Below are 6,179 nucleotides of genomic sequence, written 5' to 3'. Positions count from 1 at the left end.
TTGATGTTAATAAATTAAACTGCAGTACTTGAATAGTTTTTGATCATCGTTAAAATATCTCACTGAGTTTGTCTTACATGTGGTAGCAGTTTGAATGCACTTGATCAGGATCTTGTGTGTTTAAATCTCAATTATTTATATCAATCGTAAGATTTTGATGATTGTAGATATCACCCCAGTTTCCTTCCCAGTTATTTTGCATAAAGAAAATTACTTAAACTGAATTTGAAATAATTGTACAGATTATGACCATGCAAAGAACAAAGCCATACATTTTGATGCATGTCCAATAGACAGAATTTTTATCCACATGAGGCAGGTTCCAGAGAATCCATGTATTCTTTCTTTTCTTTTTTTTTAATGTGGTGCCCAGGTTAGGTAATTTAGTATAGCTAGTTTTGTTGGGGTTAGTTTGATAGATGCTATGTCAGGATTTTGTTTTAGGGATGAATTGGTTGTTAGTAGAAAGTGAGAGAAGGATTGTGGATGGTGAAAGTGTTAGATGTAAATGAATTGATGCAGGAATGGATGGAACTGAGTGTGTTGGAAGTAGTTGAAGTGGTAGGATGAGGAAAGTTTGTATCAGAGTGGAGAGATGCTTACTGAATGCAGACCTAGAACTGGAAAAGAGATTGAATAATAAAGCTTTGGACAGTGGCAGAAGCATTAGTAGCAGCTGAGCTGCACTTGTGTCACCTTTTACACAGAAAGTTATGAGAGAATTAAGAGAATGTGGCCATTAAAAAGTAGTATGTGATGTACAAGCCACAACTGGGTTTTAAAACTGGGAGAAACAGCAGCAGAGCCAGAAATTTTTGATCAATTGATACAAAGAATGCCTCGTGGAGAGTGAAGAAGTGTGAGCTGGTACAAGCAGCACTCACTCAAGATTGAAGTGAGTGAACAACAGATCCAGAGGAAGCAAGATTGGACTGCTAAGGATTTATTAGATGCATACCTTGGTAGAGTGTTGAAGAAGGTGCCCTCTTGTCGTAAGAGAACAGGAGGATGAGAAATCCAGTCAATTACAGTAGTGCACACTGGAGTTTTTGAAGCTAGGCAGTGGCCTCACCACCACAGCTTTCATCTGTGGATCCAGCAAAATGCAAGTCCGAGACAACCCCAATGTTACAGAACACTTCTTTCAGGGAAAGCATGATCCTATCCAGAATAATTATTGGGAGTGAAGTTACCAGATAGCCCAGTTGTTTACAGATGAACAGCAACTCTGTCCTGTTTCTCCTCTAACACTAGTTCAGAATTTCCCTCTTGTATGAGTTTTGGTAATAGATTTGTGGATAAATCCATGAGATAAATGAATTTTTTAAAAAAAGTTGATGATTTCTACTCACAAGTTGTTCCTTATTAAGTAGAAATTGATTTTCAATCTGATTGTGTATTTTTACAATCCCTTTAACCAAACAACCAGCATTACAGTAAAAAAAGCTATTATTATTTTAACAACATTGCACTTATATTTATGAAATGTTTCTTATAAATGCATTTCCAAAGGTTTACAGTTTTTTTTTTAATGAAAAACACAATAGTGTATAAAGCAATATATTTGTACTTCAGTGATTTTCACTTTTTTTTATGATTAGGTCAGTAGTTGGTGGTCATCTCAGTAAACACAAAATTGCAAAATAGCAGATAGTGAGCTGGTTAAAGGCATATAAACTTGCATGTTTTTTTTTAAAAACAATCTGTCTTAGAAAATGGATGATGATAGAAAACCATTTAGTTCACTCTGAAGATCTGGTGACAACCTAACTGGCTGGAAAAAATAATAGATTTAATAGTAATACAAAATGTATTACTGTAAATATTCTTTTTAACTCCTTATAAAATTGAATTCTTGGTTGCTCTTCAATCACTGCATCTTTTAAGGATCCTATTCATGTTTCACTTTATTTATTGTCATACTCAACATGCAGTCTCTCAAAGACTTTAAAACTGCCATTGAAAATCTATTGATTTGAAGTCTTTTTCCCTTGTTTAGCCCAAGCATTTCAGTAAAACATTTTCAAACTTAGTTTGCTCAGCAATTTCTCCTGTGAAGATTCTTAAAGCAGTGGCATCTTTTCTCAAAATCTGAAAAAGGTATGGCTGCTTTAACTGAATAGCAAAGAGGTGTTGCCTTCATGAGAGGACCAAAGCATTTCTTGGAATCATTTTCAAAGTGTGTGTAGCCTAAATACATAACTACTTGTATCTGAAGGTGTCTTTTACAAATGGAAAGGGTCTTGCAATAATTATTTGAGTCCTAGCAATTAGGGCTCGCTTTCCTATAGGATGTATCCCATCTGTAGACATTCAATTGCTTAACCTTCTCATACATTGTGTGGTAGCTCTCGATCCTTGGTGTGCAAAGTTCTTTCTTTGTGTTTGCCCATCTGTTCATATCATAACAGTTCATTGTATAGCACTAATGAATGTTTTTTGCTCTTCCTTTTTTGGATTCAACCCTGTGACTAAACCAGATGTGACCGTGGTATAGTGAAATGGGCATGTGCATGCTTAATGAAGTAGTACATGGGGAAAAGAAGCAAATTTTTATTTTTTCCTTACTTGAAGCCATTTTTCCCCAGCCTGGTTAACTTCCAGGAGGAAACAACTTAAAGCAGCGCAGCAAGATGCTGCATTTAGGATAACAAATATACCATTCATATTCTTGGTTATATTTAATAAGAATGTGATTTGGCCTTTACAAACCTTTCCAAGGTCTCATGGCTATTGCCAGTTGTTCATATGATGAAGAGCACCTCAGAGTATTCTGAATCAAAAAGACAGCTAAGATACATTTGATAGTGATTACATTATAATAGCTTTTCCAAAAGCCTATGAAGCATAGAATTAACCTTGAGGTATTTATGCACAAAGTATCTTCAAAGCACTTGAGTCCTGTCCCTATTTTGGCAGCTGCAATTTAATGTATGTTTAAAAGGATAAATGCTTACAATTAATTGCAGGTGCAGAATAGTGCTTGATATAATTGAAGAATGCAAAGTTTTGATCACGATAATAGCTGCTTTTTTTTTTAAGACATAGTTTATTTTAGCTACTTTTGTTGGTTGCATCACTTACATCTTCTTTCAAGCCTAGGATATACTTCACTTCCCAGATTACATGAGTAGAAAATGTATTAGTAATTCAAGCTGAAAAGTTATCAGGGCTAATGTGCTGTTCAGTTTACTTTGTATTGCTCCAATAACAGACATGATACAATCCTATACTTACCAAATCAAATTCCCATTCGGTTCCTATAATTAAGAACATAATCACATCGAAATAGTGAGAAGGAGTAGGATGGTGAAAGATTGTAATGACATGATTTTAAACAGTGAATAGTTCCCACAGCATCACAAAGAAAAATAAAACTTTCCCATGACTCACTATACCCCATAGCACTGCTAAAGTGACTTCTGTTTCTGGAGTAGTTTATGAGAGGAAAAAACAATGGATTAAGTGCCCTTTCCCCAGTCACGCCTAACCATGACATGAACATGTCCTGGTAATTTCTTTTCTGCCATGTCCTCATAACATTGCTTTCGTCTCATCTCCAAACCATGCCTCTGGTAGACTTGATATGTTTGTTAGCTGTTCCAGTTTTGAAGTAGCATTTTCCCTCTTATGCAGGCCATAAACTACAGAATAGGAGACTAAGCAAAGTGGTGTCATTTTTCCACCTGTAATCTTCCTTCTTGCTATGTCTGGGTCTAAGAATCTGAGGAGCCAGGACATTTTGGCCTGACCAGAAAAATACCATGAACAGAGAGTAAGAGGGATCAAAAATTCATGAACGGTTCTTGGGAGTAATTTTAATACTGCCTCCTAAATCATAGGAGATGGTATACATCAAAGATACCCTTTTTGATTCTAAATCTCTGGGGATATGGGCAGCATATAGATTTAAAAATAAATAAATAAATGAAGGAAGGAAGAGGGAAGAGCAAGCCATTACAAATGCTTAGTAATAAACTTTCAACAATGAAGGTTATAAAAATCTAATAAGCTATCAGACTGTTTACTTTGTCCAAATGGTTGCATGATTTAAACTACTCAGCTCACTCGTGATGTAAAGTAAGCTTCTTATGGTACTGCATTTATCTCCATCCTTAAGTCAAAAACCCCTCAATCCCATGTGGGCTGTCAGTGTTGAAATGAGTAAAAGAAGAAAATGTTAATAGTCTTGTGGGAATGCTATGATGCTCTGAAGGAATTTAATGCTTTCTTTTTTAACATGCTATGTAATGATTACTGTGAGTTGATGTTCTGACTCTTCTAAGGCCATTAAATGGGGAAACTCAACTTAGCCATTTATTCAGCCTTCAACTATCACTTCTTTTTAGCATATTTAAAGGTTACTCCCTTAAAATATTAAACACATTAAAACAGTATTAAAAACTGGAACTTCTAGTACCAAATTAGCTTTTTATCCTAATGTTTGCAGATCCCATTCAGTTAAAAGCAAAACCTGAAGATGTTTGTTCTAGCAACCTGATTAGTGCTGTAACTAGGTGGGCCCAGTTATGACATTGAGGTTATACAAGATGGGGGGAAGGAGGAGGAGGAGGAGGAGGAAGAGATGAACTTTTGCTTAAAATAGCAGATTAATTTATGAAGGGTTTTTCATTGTTTTTCACTAAAAAGAACTGTATTAACAAACATACCAGCTTAAGACTAATCTACAATATCTACAATTTAAAATGTAGGCTAATAGTTACAATTGTTTCAGGTATATACATTAAGCCCAGCTAGGTGGCAGCACATTGCTGATTTTGGCTATTTCAAAAAGCTAAGTAGAGGATGCATGTGAGAAGCACGTAGATGGGAGACTACCAGGATGTCCCAAGGCTGTAGGGTAGTTTGGAGAGTAAAAAACAAACAAAAAACACCAAAAATGTCCAATCCTAGAAGAAAGCAAATGGCAAACAGTTTCTGTATTATTGAAAAGAAACTTATCTGTGAATGTCTGTGAAGTCACTGGAGCTGAGCTTGAAAGATTGTCTGTCTGTCTGTATCTATCTATATCTATATCATCACCTCCTTTCAAGCATGCATATATATCTATGTCAAACCAAGCAAAAATAAGTGTGTCATTCATCTGTAGCCAAGCATCTCCTTTTTGGTCAGTTCTACACATGTTTAGCATGGCCATTAAAATTTAAAAGAATGGGAAAATGTGTGCATTATTGAGTTTCCAGGTTATTTCTAGCTATGGCCCAAAGATCTTAATATTTATGAATAGTAGCTTCCTCAAATAACATTTGGGGGTCTCTGCCAGTTGTTGTGAAACCAGTGGGTTATCTTAATGGGTAAAAACCAAGGGACTGCCAAATTCCTTTTCCTAGCAATTCCCATAATTAATAAGAGGAATTCTTCCCAGGCTTTTCTTTTATATGGGCCAGTATGTTATCCTTGGATGCTTTTGAGAACTGCCTCATAAGCCAACAGTCAGCAAATGTTTATTGTCATGTCTGGTATTCCCCTTAATGTCTACTGAACTGTAAAATATTTGTTTAAGTAACAAGAGAAAGGTATAATGTATAGAGAAAGAAAAAGATGCCAAAAATGTAGTGAGAGAGATTAAGGAATGGTTAAGATCGAAAGAGACAAAAATATGTAGAGTGATTTTGATGGAAATTAAAAATAAAATGTTTTGGAAGTGCATGAAAAGGGGAAAACAAGAAGCCTCCAGCAGAATGAATGAAATTAGGAATAAAAGTGATGAAAGAATTTGGGATAAAACTAAAGTGAGAGAATTCTGGAAGAAGCATTGTTAGGGATTTATATGGGAATGACCATAATTTGTCAATATATAGAATTGAAATTAATTTTATAAATGTTAGCCCAAGAGAATAACATTGAAAAGGAAGTCATAAATGTTGTGAGAATAATGAAAAATAAGGCTGCATATATAGGCAGTCTAACAGGAGAAATTTTAATATATGGTTGTGCAGCTTGTTTAACATGGATATGAAGATCACATCCATGTTATGACTGGAAAAAAAATCTCTTATTTTTCCCTAATCTAAAAAGAAAGGTAACAGGATGAATGCAAAAACAACAAATTGATAAATTAAGAAATGCCATTGATGTCTTGTCCCTGTGCCTAGAGGTCCTGTGCCTCTGGATGGCGAACAGGCTTCAGCTCAACTCTGGCAAGATTGAGTGGCTTT

Source organism: Python bivittatus, unplaced genomic scaffold, assembly GCF_059951505.1.
Source record: "Python bivittatus isolate LINGU-HERP-01145 unplaced genomic scaffold, Pbiv_v1 ctg000350_np1212, whole genome shotgun sequence".
Lineage (NCBI taxonomy): Eukaryota > Metazoa > Chordata > Lepidosauria > Squamata > Pythonidae > Python > Python bivittatus.
This window is presented reverse-complemented; position numbering follows the sequence as displayed.